Below are 15219 nucleotides of genomic sequence, written 5' to 3'. Positions count from 1 at the left end.
TGCAGCTCGAAAAGACGTCTCATGTGCGCAATAATAAAATTCAAGTTTAATTACACGCAGATACGTATAATGTTTTCATTGAAATAGGAAAAATTGTAATTATATCCGAGAAAACATCTAAAGTTTACCTGGACAGCCTTCAGCATTCATTTCCAAGCAGTTGACTATCTTTAACGCCATATTAAATCGCAAAAAGCTCTCCATACTATACTAGGAGACATATGCATGTACATATTCAAATCTGAAAGCATAGTCTTAAAAAAGATACATGTGAAAGTTTAGAGTTTGTTTTTTAATATCAGTTTAAAGTTTTTATGAGCAATCTAAGTGCTTTATGTAAGCAACATTTCCGGTGTTTCAGAATGTTCTTCCAAAAAACATATTGTATCATAGCTGCACATATATGTATACCTAGATATGTCCCTATTTATGAAAATTATTAACATTTGGGGTCATCTACTGCAGAAGTCTTAAATGGTTAATATGTCAAGTCTTGAATTATCATTTTCTTTACTATGAATATAATTTCGTATTCCATTATTTCGTGTTTAGCGTTCATTACAAACCACAGAATTAGAATAAACGTCGGATTAATTATTTTAACGTATGGATAAATGGAAATAATTGCTTTATTTGTTCCTGGGAGGTAATCAAAGATAATACTATTGCTTTTGTAAGTAAGAGTTACATTTACGGTTACTATAAATTATATCAGAGGTAAATCACCGAAAAATTTCAGAATTTCTCCTCAAAAGCATGATCAGTGTGGTATCGGAAACGGCACTACAAAATTTTGATTTTAAAGAATCTCAGAAGGGACTTATCAAAAATTGAAATTTTAAGTCCGTAAAAGTTTTGCATGTCGAGCTATCGTTCTTAATTCAATGATTCTAAAATTATTATTATTAAATGAATATTTATATTCAAGTTGCTGTGCAATTTTAAGATGTTATTGTGAAGCTGCACTGAATTTGAATTGAATTGAATTTTGCCTTTTTTAGCTTTACCCTGCCCTGCTTTTATTAGATATATTGTTGAGTATCTTGTGAACATTTTCAGTATCATTCAATATCGGGCTAACGTCTGTATCGGGATGACAGACAAATATGGCATGAGTCAAAGTATAATAATATACTAAAGTAATATACAGACAAGATTAGCATGGCCTGCGCAAGGATGGCACGCAAAATCGTGAAGCGTTTGTAATTTAAACACCACTTTTAAACATTAGTTATTTTTATTTTTTTTACCTTAATTTAAATCAAGTAGCCGAATTGAGAGGAGTGACCTCTCTTCTACTGCTTGACTTTTCGAAATCCAACTGACACCGACGACGTTTTTCGCTCCGCCACAATACTTCATCCGCAGCTGAAACTAAAAGGGGGTTTCAACTAGGAACTAGATTCACGGCTCCCTCAACTCGGCTGTCGTAAGTCAAATCGAACGTGTCCCCTCCCGTCCTGATCGCGTTTTCTTTCTGGACGAAGGACTTTAGTCGAGCCACGGAGACCCTTTTGACCGTGTCTCCGATGTTGAGGCCATGATAATGTCGGCCTCGCGTGAGGACTTCGAAGGGGCCCTTATAAGGCGAATTCTGAAGAGCATCTGTTCTAATGCAGACATGCGTACTGGATTCGAGATCCCTGGGCATGTCAGCCACGATTTTCGCATGGTTGGCGGGTGGTGGCGGCTTTAGCCTCGGCATTGCGTCCTTGGGCAGACGCAACAGGCCGGTATCGTTGAGTCCGGACCTGATGACGAGAACAGGATTGCCGGGGAGTCTCAGGATCAGGATAATTTCAATACCTGAAACCATGCGAGCCTCGCAAAGGGCCAATGATATCGAAGTGGATTATGTAGAAACGGTTGGTGGACCTAGGGAACACTTTTGACATAAAAATAAAACTAGGTAGCTTTATCCTACTACTACCAAAAAGTAATATCCTTGCTCATAGGCGGCCAGAAATACTTTGCGGTGGCTAATCGATTCGTTGTCCGAATGCTAGGGTGTGCTAGATATTGAACGATGTAAAATACTTCCTTTCGAAAATCGGCCGGAATAGATGGTCTTGGTCTCTTGTTTGTGGTTTTGCAGTATATACTATTGTGCCGGAAATAGGAAACTCCATAGAAGTGTATTTGGAGTTGGTCATGAAGCTCTAAAGAACTGCGTCGTCCTTTTGTGACTCGACGATTGCCGGAAAATCGAAGGTGGCGGGGATCTTAACTTCTACAGTACGTGACAAAGTGTCAGCAAATACGTTATCTTTTCCAGACATGTGTTGAATGTCGGAAGTGAACTGGGTGATGAAGCTTAAGTCCTGAAATTGACTGGGGACGTTTTGTCGGACTTTTGTTTTAATGCAAAAGTGAGTGGCTTATGGTTCGTAAACAATGTGAACGGCCTGCCTTCAAGGGAATACCGGAAGTATTTAATTGCGAGGTACGCGGCGAGTAACTCACGATAAACGGCTGCCACATTAGATTCACTGTTTGGTGAAGAGCAGCACCTACGGTAATGTCTGAGGCATCGACGAATACGGCTAGGAGTGCATCTTGCAGAGGGAATGTCAGATGTGAAGCATCCACAGCATTGTTTGGTGGTCTCAACCGTCAAACAGCCTCCGGGAACCACACAATCAGTCGGGAGTCTTTGGTTTTCGACCCAGACAAGAAGACGTGAAGGATCGGTTGATGGTGAGCGCCTTTGGCAAGAAACGACGATAGAAGTTTAACATGGCCAAAAACCTTCTCAGATCCTTAACGATTTTTGGAAGCGGGAAGCTCGAAAACGCTTGCACCCTTGATTTCAGAGGTTATCAGGTGGCCGAAGAATCTCACCTGCGATTGTAAGAATTTGCATTTTTCAACGTTAAAAAGTAGACTGCCTCAAGAAGATGTTGAAAAATGCATAACAACTGTCTGGAGGTTTGCAAATACCGTGCTTAAGAAATTCTTTGCATTCTTTCCGCGTAACTGCGGTAATGAACGTATCATAGAGACAATGATGCTGAACATCATGCTTAACGGCTTGGTAGTGATGTTGAGGGATTTTTGCGTCGACGACTTCCTCAAAAACGATGGCAAGCTGGAGTGCTGGGTAAGCAGGATGATATTGTTCCTGATGACCTGAGAGAAGTTGTATGGTCAATGGGGGACCTATTGTGAATATTCACTAGTAAACCGAGTCTACCTGCTTGTAGTCACAACTGTGGATCGACAAGGAATTTGTTCCCGCGAGTTCTACTACGGGATATGGGAAGAATCGAAACTCAGCGCCTGCATTTGCCAGGTAGTTACGTTGGCTCAAGGGGTCGTAGATTGTGAGGCGACGTGGTGCTGCATTTTGGGTAGAAGTTGCCAGAATCCCGGCAAGTCTGATTTGTTTGGTGAGAAATTGCAGGGGCTGGTATATTTCTAAGTTTTTTAGCGTTTTTTAGGTGGTACCAGCATGCCCTGGTTCTTGCTGAAGGTCCTGGTGGCCTACTAATCAATCGCCCATTTCGGGAGGCGGATCTAACCCTTTATCTAGTCCTACTCGGCGAACGCAAAGCACCGACAGTCATTGCCAACTCAGAGACGTGGCAATAAATAGTTGTGACCTCTCAAGTTGTTCGCGTTTTCGAATTTCACGAAGTACAGATGCAGCGTCTGGTACGGTGCATTCAGGCTTGCAGTACAGATCTTCTTCTGACTGACGCCCTTTTTACTCTGCTCACTTCAGCAGTTCAACTTACATTGCTAGCAATTGTTTGTTTGCATCCTAAACATCATTTTACACGGTAGCTATGTCGCATATACCCTGTCTTAGCACTGTTTGCAGGCAATTAGGATTGTTGTGTCATGAACGTGAAAATTTTCACACCACGCCCTTACTGAACAATCCGTGGTCTTTGCACCACTATTTTTTACCGAGGAGAATTCCTATGACGAAAAAAAAAATTTTGCTCAGAAAATTCCTATCATAAAATTCATCAGCACAAGTACTACTGTCAAAAATTGTTTTTGGATGTTAGGGCTAACGCAATCCGTAATTACGTGCAAGCGACACGAAAGTTGTTCGCTCCGCCGCAAGTTCCACATTTTTTCGACATTTTCATCGTGTGGCAATTCAGTTAAGAACGACAGCGGCGAAGTTATCTTCGATTGGTTTAATTTAGGCCGATTCGTCAATACGAAAATTATTTATGCGGAAGTCCCATCCTTTCCGTGGGGGTCATCCTTTTTAGATGACTTTATAATCTCGTCCAACCTCTAAACTTATGTCACTAGCTATTCCGCAGTGGCAGATCACTCTGACTATCATGCCTTCAGTCTCTTAATACGCTTACAGCAAATCCTACCCTTCCCTTTCCCCGATCATGCAAATGCAGACCCTTTTAGCTCTTACACTGGGACGCTTTGCGCTGTCATTTATCCAGTGCGCTGGGCCCTCCTATGGACAAAACACGTATACTAACGTAACTCCCAATGAAGAGCTAGCTACTTCTGTCAGGAAATTCACCTCTGTTTTGTATTTCCAAATCGTCAAAGATGCTGCCGAAAAAGAGTGTAGCTACTACGCGATGAAATAGACTCGAAGGATACAATTATTTCACCGAGAACGTAACATATGCAATGCTCTCCGAGATCAATAGAAAACTGTCCAGCAAAATTAAGAGCCCTCAATGCTCAATTCTAACTATTCCCCACTCCCCTGAAAAAAAATTACTTACCCAGAATGTTTAACTCAGCTCTCCCGATACCCATTCCAGAAATCCCAGCGGGGAGTGCCACAGACGCATAGTGCCAGAAAGTAAATGTGTATTTTCTATTGGCTGTAGCCCAACAAGTACAGAACCTCGTATCTCTTCAGCAGTAACGATTTAACGCAAAAGAGCCAGTTTCAAGCTACTACAACTTTGTTAATAATAGTGGGATTTCCACCAAATTTTCCCTATGATGCCTTATGTATTATTGCAACTTACGGATAAATTTAAGGGCGGATTCGCAGTAAATTTTAAAATTAACTTTATTTGAACAGATATCGCAACGAAGTGATGCCATGTGCATGGACCACTGTAATTTTTCCAGATTTTTTCGGATGAGTAGTTTTTGAGAACGGGTCCTTAAAATAATTGGCCGCTTTCGGATCCCCACACTAACTACTAATCTAGACTGTCCGTTTTATACCCCCCCCCCCCCCCCCCCTAGTTATATTCGCGAAAAAGTTTGCACCCCCTTTTACGTGTATAGGGACTCTTCTTAAGTTTCACGTGGAACAATGTAATTCATCACATGCCTGGGGGTTCACAGTTCCAACAAAATTTCGTGACAATAGATGTAACCTTTTTCGAGAAAAGTGGGTATGACGGACAAACAGACAGAGGAGTTTCCAAAACTTTCATCCGGCGCGTCCCCTCGTGTGGATAAATGAATTGACGATTGTGTACGAGCATGCACTTGCACACATTTGGAGATGTGTGCGCAGTCAAATTAGTGAGCGTGGATCAAAAATGAATATTGGAAGGATACCCAGAAAAGAAACTAAAAGTAGTTGTGATGTGAAGACTGATTGGCAGTAACTAGCGTCCCTGCGTATCAGTTGCTGATGCAAGCTGATACATTAATCATCTCTATTGCCTTGTAAACGGACTTCCCACCCGCACGTGTCAGGGGAATGCCCATGCTTCTCCCCGCATGGGCGATACGGCGTCCCGGATTAGGGTTGCGGCTGGCCGATTGACGTGAACGTTTCCTGCGGGTTTCGGAATTCAACATGTCCCTTGTCTCAACCCCGGAATGGTTGTACCTCGGATTAGGGGAGGTTGAACACCCTAAGCTAGGGGAAAACGGAAGGGAATTATTATTATTTCTAAAAGTTTGAGAAGCTGGCAGTTCAACGAGGGGAAGGGAGGGCTGGATAATTAGTAGTTCCTAGTTCCACAACCCCTATTGTGGACAGCAAAAAATTGGCGATTGCAACGACTGTGGTCAGTGAAGGCGAGCCTGTGTCTGAATTTGGAGAAAATATCCGGACAAAAGTATGGATAAAAGAAATGAAATACCATTAACCTTAACGAACAAAGAGGATATTAACACCAATCTGGTTGATTATGCGAAATGCTGCGCTCTCCACCCAGGTCTGTATAGATAGATGGATGACAAGGTACACATAGTGGCAAAACCTGCACCGGGCACAGCAAGGAAATAGTGATGAATGCCAACGATCCGAGAATTGATTCCGGGCTAACAAAAGTAAACCGCTCTATGAATTCGTCGGGCCGTGGTATAACATTCCCTGCTATATTAAGGTGGTTGTGCGAAACCTTTTAAAGATACCCTGCCAAAAGACCATGGACGAATTATGTTCGGCTACCCAATGCACAGCGAATACAGCACAGTTACAATTTGCTATGGTGATCCCATTGCGGCAGGCATCTATTGCTACCAAAAGGATGAAACTAGCTACACAAGCGCAAATTGAAAAACGGTAGAAAGCGTAAAGAATGGAAGATACTGAAGGAAGACCTCCATCACCAAAATAGGAAGCCTCATCCGGAAGCAATTATTATCGAAAGCAGAGGTAACCTCTCTTACACTGAGAATCTACGGAAGATCAAGTGAGATCCAACGGTAAGCGGCCTGGGAGACAATGTCACAGATTAAGAAGAACACAGATGGGAGAACTGCTCCTGGAGTTTCAGGAGACGCTGAAGGAAAGGACGCTCAACTACCAGAAGAAGGTTGGTAGATTCTTAGGTAAGGAGATTACTTTGAGGCAAATGATCCATGAGATAACTACGGAGTGCAGGGACCTTGACGAAATTACGACTAAGGAGGACAGTTGAAGGGAACCGATGCGACAGTTTCAAGTTCCAGACAGTAGTACCGACGTAGTAAAGAATTTGCCAAAAGCAGATGGTAGCGCGCAAATGGATAGCATCAGCTTGTCAGCTCAATCCGTGGGGAGAAGCCTATGGAGATGTTATAGTTAAGATGAAAGGAAGAACGGCCTGCAGATCAAGTGCCCAGTTTTATTGCAGACAATAGTGTGAATAACTCTATTTCTACCGTCAAGCAAATGCCTTTTTGCTAAGTATAACGGAATGTGAGGTTACTATTGCCTGAAAAAAAGTAGGAGCTGCGATAAAATCAAAGCTTTTCATCAAATAACACCATGCTGGATCATCGATTTAAGGAACACTTGAACTACGCGGGCGAGGAAGTTGTAGCTGCGTCCAATATTGGAGGACCCAAACGATCGAGGAGGATGTTGTTAACCAGAGTGTGCTAATTCATTTTGTTGTACCCTGCACCAGTTTGGCCAAAGGTCCTTAATATTCAGGCATATTGTAGAAAATTATATTCAGTATATCGTCTGAGAACGTTAAGAGTTGCTAGCACATTGCGAACAACGTTGGACGAACTAGCTTTCGAAGCCGCGGGAATGATATTTTGATTGATTTTTTAGCTGAGAAGATGCGAAGATTATTCAACTGGAAAGCACGCAGTGAGCATAATATCGAATATTGACGACAGAATGAGAGAACACGCACAGTCAAAGTGTGGTAAGAGCGTTGGGATAATCAGCGTAAACTGATCCCGAATTGATAGACAAGTAGGTTCCTCCAAACTATAATTTTTAGTTTTCAATGTAAATATACAGGGTGCGGCAGCATAACTTCCTTTTTTTAAAATGCGCGCCACTCAGTTAGTTGATGTCACAGCGGAGCGCTAGTGGTCTCGTTCAAGAGGGGATACTGTAAAGTTTTGTCCCGACATGGTTCAGTCGCCATCATGCGTTGGAATAGTGAGGAGCGTGCCTTTGCCGTTGAGGTTTACTTTTCAAGCGGATGTTCGGTTATTGCAACACAGCGTGCATTTCGGAATCGCTTTAATTTAGCCCCGTTGGCTCCCGTCCCAGACTGCAAATCAATTATTACATGGGCCACTACATTCAGACAAACTGCAAGTGCGACAAAAGGAAGAACTGGAGTCCCTCGGCCCGTTAGATCACCTGAGAACATTGAAGCAGTGAGAGCGTCAATGTTGCGATCGCCACGGCGTTCTGCGCGAAAACACGCATCTGCCCTTGGACTATCCGATCGTTCTGTGAGAAGAATTCTTCGTGATGATCTTCATTTTCATCCCTATAAGATGGCGATAGTGCGGGAACTTTCAGAACGTGACTTCAATACTCGGATGAACGCATGTGAGCTTCTTCTTGATGTCGTTCCCGAGGGTGCTATTGTTTTTTTTAGCGATGAAGCCCATTTTCATTTGTGTGGGTCGGTTAACAAACAAAACATGCGCTACTGGGCTGACACCAACCTTCGAGAATTGCATCAATAGCCTTTGCATTCACCCAAAGTCACAGTGTGGTGTGCAATTTCCTCAGCTGGAATTATTGGTCCCTGGTTTTTTGAGGAAAATGAGGTTACAGTGACAGTGAATTCGGACCGATATGTAAACATGCCACGGAATTTTTTTTCCCACGGCTAGAAAATTTTGATTTGGGGGACACTTGGTTCCAACAAGACGGTGTAACAGCGCACACTTCAAGAGCATCGATGGCTGTTTTGAGGGAACACTTTCCAGAGCGCCTTATCTCAATTAGAGGCGATTTGGAATGGCCGGTACGCTCTCCCGATCTGTCCCCTTGTGATTTTTTTCTATGGGGTTTTTTGAAATCCCGTGTTTATGTGAACCGTCCAAGAACCCTACAAGATTTGAAGACCAACATCAAAGAAGAAATTGCCAACATAACACCTGCTATGCTAACAAGAGTCGTGACAAACGCCAGAAATCGGTTTACGCAATGTATGGAGAATGGGGGACGTCACCTAACAGATTTGATCTTAAAACAATGTAAATAAAAGATAGACATGTACCTACATTATAAAAAATAAATAAATATTTTTCGATACATACAATAGTTTTTATTGAGTTTAAAAACAATTAACGTTATACGGTTCTTTTATACTTAATCACCAATTAATTACCCCGGTGAATTTTCCACGGAACTTTGCAGTGCTATGAGCGGTAATCTTCCCCATGTTACTACAGGTCCGTACGCCTAGGATATTTAATTTTAATTATTAATTCTATTGGAGCAGATATCGAAATGGGGCATATTTTGAGGAGATCAGACTTTTGGGTTGTCTAGATTCCGAAAATGAGTCCTATCTCAATGAGTCCTATTTCAATTTCGTAATTTATGTGGAAACTAATATGTTTTAGTATTATTTAGAACCTTTCATTTGATACCTGCACGGGAATATTAGGTGCAAAAAAGTTTACATCCCCCTTTGCATATAAACTCCACACCAATTAATGTTACGTGGGGTTATAAAGTCCCCATATGTCCATGAAATTTCGATTGAATCGGTGAAGTCGTTTTGAAGAAAAGTGCGTGTAACGAAGAGACAGACAAACAGTAAACCGATTTTAATAATGTGTTGTTTTACATAAAACCGCCTTTAAGAATAGGTAAAAGGACAAAATGCTTTACTAAAAGGATGATAGAAATATAAGCCCATTTATATAAACAATTTCGATTACGGCAGGACACAGATTCACGAAAGATGCATGCTGGATCGTGCCTGACAATAGGGGCAGTTAATACAGATTAGTGGGAGCAGCACTCAGTAAATTATTAAGCTTTAGCTAGTGTTTATAAGTATTTTGAATGGTTTCCCGAATGAAGTGAGCCGAAGTTATAACAAAATCATTAATGGTTCACTGGAAGAAAATTTTGTATTCAAGCTATATGTTCTCATGCAGCATAAACCTGCTCACATTCAACAAAACGAATAATTGTTATTTTCTGCCAAGCCGTTTGGCTGGATACTTACCTAAATAAATCGTAGTTGAACTAAACTCCAATTCGTAATTACATAGATATTACTGGTCAAATACCTGTATTGTCTTCAAGCGCATGTATTATTATTTATACTAACAAATTTCAAAAAGTAATTTCTGTAAAGCGATGTACCATCTCAAGCTTTGTAGAATAAGTATTTGGTGTTAAATCTAACAAAACAATAAAAGCGAACTTTATGGTACACAACAATTAACATTTCAAACATAGGAAACAGCGTCTAATTGAAAGTAATGTAAACTCAAATTTATGACTAAAAAATTACATACAAAGTGGATTCCTCGTAATATTTATCTCCGAGCATGAAAAGTTTCTTCTATGAAGTGAAAATCATATAGTGTCAAATGTGGAATGGTAATTAATCTATTATGTCTAATTATAAAGTACTTTGAACAATTAATTTTGCTTACTTTCAGAATTAACTTTAAACTATCCATTAAGCCAGCAATCATTTTTCTATTTCTCTCTCGCTGTCCCGATTTATACTTATTAAGACTTAATCTAACTTAATTGCTCTACCTTTTGTCGGCACAGCACGCATCATACATGATTTGTTTTTCAGATTGATTTCCAGCATTAAATAATATTAAAGGTAACATTCCATCATTCAATAATTTATGGGGTAAACAGGTGAACAAAGCAAATAGGGACCGGGCAACCGAATCCTCTGAAACTCAGCAAGCAGCGCAAAAGGAAGAAAATCTTTACCGGGGATGCCTTAACCAGTGAAAATAACCTTACCCTTCTTACCTTAGCGCCACCTTTCTATATTTCCTTGCACATCCCCGTTTTTGAAAATTGAGGCTCAACATCTAGTACTCGAAGTGAAGTTGTCGGTCTAACTCCAATCCTACGGGAAAATCAGCTAAGTTCAATATCCGTACAGATAATTTCGACTTTCCCAACTAAGCCTCAGCATGCATCAACTGGTATTTCGTATTATCTAACTTAACGCGTGACCAAGTTCTTACCATAGCAGTTTATATAGCATCCTTTCTGATCACCTCACTTGCTACGCCCCTCAAACATACCTACGCTCTTATTTAGCTTGGTTTACCACGGAGATCCACAAAAACATGCAGTACGGAAGAAGTTCCTAGCTTCCAAAAATGTTACTGGCCTTGATCATTTTAAAATTATGCGTTTCGATGTGAAGTCAATTACTAACATAGCGCATAAGTAATACTTAATGAGCGTCAAGGCTGAGGTGATTCGAACCTGTTTTGGCCATACACTCAATCTCTCTCCCTCCGTCAATTTAACTGACTCCACCGTTAATTTCCCGCAACAATCCTAGAGCTACTCTGTTCTTAGTTCTCTTCCCGTTTCTCCCCTTACTCCTTCCTTGAGTGAATTCTTCATTGATAAACTTCATCCCATGTTGGAGCTGGTTCCGATGGGCTTTCTAGCTTCTTCCTTGTTAACTGCAAACAACCCACCTCCATCCCCAGTGTATAGTCTTAGCAGAATCCTCGAAGAATACTACTTCCGTCTTCCTTGTAAAGAGGCCTTATTATCCCCATCCTCAAAAATAGAGCCCCTACTCTACTATTAAACTACTCTCGTACGTCTCTTATCTCCTCTTGCTCACATACGCGTCTCTTACATCATAGCGAAAGAGGAACATGGCTTTGTGAAACGTCGGCCTATTGCTTCAAACCTTTTGAACTTCACCAACGTTGCTAAGTGCAATAAATCACTGCAGGAGGAACACAATACCGACATCGATTTTTCGAAAGTCTTTGATGCTTTTAACCATAATATATATTTTGACGTTAACCGTAATATTCTCCTTTCTACAGTCTCTATACTCAAATTCTCCGCCCCAATAAAATGGCTCTGGCTAAACCAACACCGACAGCCTTATTACCAAACCCTATCTCCAGCTCCACGAGGTGACCGCTGGGAGTTTTTTTTCTATGAAAAACTGCAGACGGAGAAGGATGATGGCAAGCCTCCCGCGCCACGAGACAAAATGTACCAACTGGTCCTCCAGGTTGGGGGTTGGGTAGGGCTGACAACCCTACACGGAAAACCGATGTTACCAAGCCACGGAAGGAGCGTCAGACAGGATGGATTTCAAAACGACGAACCCGTCAACGACAACGGATTAATGATTTACGCAGGTTATCATGGAACGTGCGCTCCAGGTATAGACCTAATGCTTCTCAGCAGCTAGCCGATACCCTATCCCAATATAAGGCTGACGTAACAACGTTGCAAGAGATGCGTTGGACAGGGACCGGTTTCCTGGAGAAGAGCCTCTACACCATATATTATAGCAGTCATCCAGTAAAACATGTGCTCGGAGTAGGTTTCTTAGTCAGCCAAAAAATCTCCCCCTCGGACACCACCTTGTCGTGGTGGGGGAGCCATGCTTTCCGACTCAGTGGAAAGTTTGCACTTGGTGCCTACGGCGAAGTTAGCCAGAAAGGAAAGTACGGAAACTTTCAAATTGGGAGAAACTGGAAATCCGACTACGGCCGGCTCGTCCGCGATACTACAGCCCAAATCTACCCACAAGCGGAAGAGGAAGGCCCGGCGGAAGGGAACTTCGGCCACTAAGGAGGGGGGACTACAGGCTGAATTCTGCCTTTCAGAACCTTCTCCTTCATCCTTACCAGGAAGAGCGGAAGAACGGGAAGCTGGTGACGTGGACACTACTGGTTTAACGCCGGTGTGTGGAAATGGATCCAAGCGGTCCGGAGACCGTGAACCTGGAAAGGCCCGAAGCCGACGGCAGAAGAGAGCACTGCGAAGGAAGATGAAGCACCTTGGCAATGAGAATATGGACGTGGCTGTACCACTAGGCGCGGTAACGCCCAGAGAAATCGAACACAAGGAAGCGGAATCTCCGGCGGAAGGTGGGGATAAACTGGAAACCCCGGTGAGATCCACACTGGACGCACCAGACTCTTCTATCAGCGATAATGCGCGCAAAAACGTAAGACCAACACATCTGCTGTGGACAACGCTTTATTGTGCTCCGCACCAGGGCTTATATCGACGCGTCTCGCGGGGATTAGGACCGGTGTGCCCCCCGTATGGGGGCTCGCACTGGGGAAGGGACTACAGAGTGAATCCTACCTGCTAGTAACTTCTCCTACACCTTCCAAGGAACAGGCGGAAGGAAGGGAAGCCAGAGACGTGAACGGAACTGACTTGATGCCAGTTCGAGTGATCGAATCTATGCAACCCGGACACCGCAAACCAATTAAGGTGCTAAGTGGAGAACCGACGAATGCTCCGCGGGATGAGATGAGATCTTTCGGGGATGAGAACATGGGAATTGCGGCACTTCCAAGTACGGCTTTTCTCAGAGAAATCAATCACGAAGGGATCGAGTCTCTGGCGGTACGGTGTGGGGGAAACCCCGTCATACACGGACTGCCGCATACGCTTTTAACTGTTTTCCATAAGACAATAGACTAAGTTTATGTCGAAAAACATAAAGATTGGTCAAATCAACCTGCAGCATGTCAAAGCTCCCTCCTACCTGTTGGCAGCGAGAATGACAAAGCTGCAGGATTTCCCCTATATCTTTCTGGTGCAAGAACCGTGGGTTCGATTTAACAGAATCTGTGGCATTGGATCAGTAAAGGGGGCTAGGATCTTCTACGACGAAAGATCCGGAAGACCGAGAGCTTGCGTTCTGATATCAAGACGGTTAAAGGCAACTATGCTGAGACAATATTGTTCCCAGGACTTAGCTACGGTCATCATATAATACCAAATAAATGGCGAGAGGAAAAACATCATAGTTGCCTCCGCTTATTTACCCTATGATTCTTTGTATCCTGCACCGATGCAAAAACTTAGGGATCCGGTGGCGTATGCAGAATCAAGTGGTCTCGAACTCTTAATAGGTTGCGATGCGAATGCTCAACATATTTGTTGGGGCAGTAGCAAATGCAATCCAAGAGGAGAGAAGCTATTTGATTTCATCACTTCAGCTGGTCTTATGACTGCAAACGTAGGGTGCGCCCCTACGTTCGTGGGACCGAAAAGAAGCGAAGTAATTGACCTAACAATCTGTACCCCAAAATTGTTAGAGTTGATTACACACTGGCGAGTGTAATCAACGACGAGGTCTCACTGTCAGATCACCGATATCTAGAATTCAATCTGACTATTGCGGGCGAACAGTCTGCAGTACAAAGACGGAACCCTAGGAAAACGGATTGGGCAAAGTTCAATGAATTTCTTGGCAATAAAATACAGTTCCCTAGGCGACTAAGGATTTTTTTGGTGCTGGAAGATGAATTGAAAACTCTGAACTGCACACTTTTAGAGTGCTATGAAGAAGCTTGTCCTATTTCCCGAGGCCAAAGCGGTAAAACAGTTCCTTGGTGGAACCGAAAACTGCAAAAATTCAGGAAATCAACCAGGCGACTTCTAAATCGTGCTTGCAAAAGTAACAAGGACGAAAACTGGTTAAATTTCAGGAACTCACAACGTGAATATAAGAGGCTCGTGAGGTGCTCGAAACGAGACTCCTTTAGAGCGTACTGTGAGGAACTGGAAGGCGAAAGGGAGACTTCAAGGCCAATGTGAATGCCCCGCCTATGGACGCATCAGGCATCAGATCTTTGGTGCCGATGTCCTCCAATTGCGACGGGTAGCATCACATCCACTAACGGAAATCCTGCGATACGTTAACGAATCCGGAATATTCCGTTAGACGGGAGAGGCGAGTACAATGGGCCAACACGGCCTGAGTGCTCAGAAGCTGTAGCTTTTCCCCCACCATACACACACACAGCCAAAAAATGAAACCTGCTATTATCGGCTTTGAAAATATAAGCGAAAGGCTATGCACTCTGCGTTTGCGAGGCAAGTTTAGAAATATAAGCCTCATTAACGTTCATGCCCCTACAGAGGAGACTGCAGAGTCGGGGAAGGATACCTTCTACGAGGCAGTTAAATGAAGCGAATACTGAAGCCATCCACAACACAGCCCTCCCCGACACCTATAAGAAGGAAATGGATGCCACAATAAAAGCAGTCAACAGAGGACCTGGAGATGAAGCATCAATAAATGATCTTCACAATCACCTGAAGAACGTTATCATTGATACGGTCACAAACATACTTGGCCCCAGTCGCAAAAGGAATCGGAACGGCTGATTTGACGATGAATATAAGCTTGCAACGGAACGGAAAAATGCCGCATACCGAGTAATGTTGCATTCTCAAAGAACGCGGGCACGCGCAGAGACTTATCACGAACTCCGTCGAGCGGACAAGCGACTTCACAGACGGAAAAAGGAAGCCTGGCAGAACCAACAGGTCTGTGAACTAGAAAAGTACTGGGAGCAACCGCACCAGGCGCGCAAGTTTTACTAACAAGTGAGCAG

The 15219-nt window shown here is 42.9% G+C and overlaps 1 protein-coding gene and 1 non-coding gene across 3 annotated transcripts in view; both read left to right on the top strand.

Moving 5' to 3' along the window:
• The first annotated feature begins 171 nt into the window (after window positions 1–171).
• LOC119653687 (cytochrome P450 4d2-like) overlaps window positions 172–15219 on the top strand; it is a 35883-nt gene continuing 20835 nt past the window's right edge. For both annotated transcript variants that reach the window (XM_038058551.1, XM_038058550.1), the window contains exons 1-2: window positions 172–477; window positions 553–673. The gene's annotated coding sequence lies outside the window, so the exon portion shown is untranslated. The remainder of the gene's footprint in view (window positions 478–552; window positions 674–15219) is intronic.
• Window positions 1106–1211, top strand: LOC119656339. The gene has a single exon (XR_005250042.1). It is a non-coding gene; the product is annotated as a U6 spliceosomal RNA (small nuclear RNA).

Source organism: Hermetia illucens, chromosome 4, assembly GCF_905115235.1.
Source record: "Hermetia illucens chromosome 4, iHerIll2.2.curated.20191125, whole genome shotgun sequence".
Lineage (NCBI taxonomy): Eukaryota > Metazoa > Arthropoda > Insecta > Diptera > Stratiomyidae > Hermetia > Hermetia illucens.
This window is presented reverse-complemented; position numbering and strand designations above follow the sequence as displayed.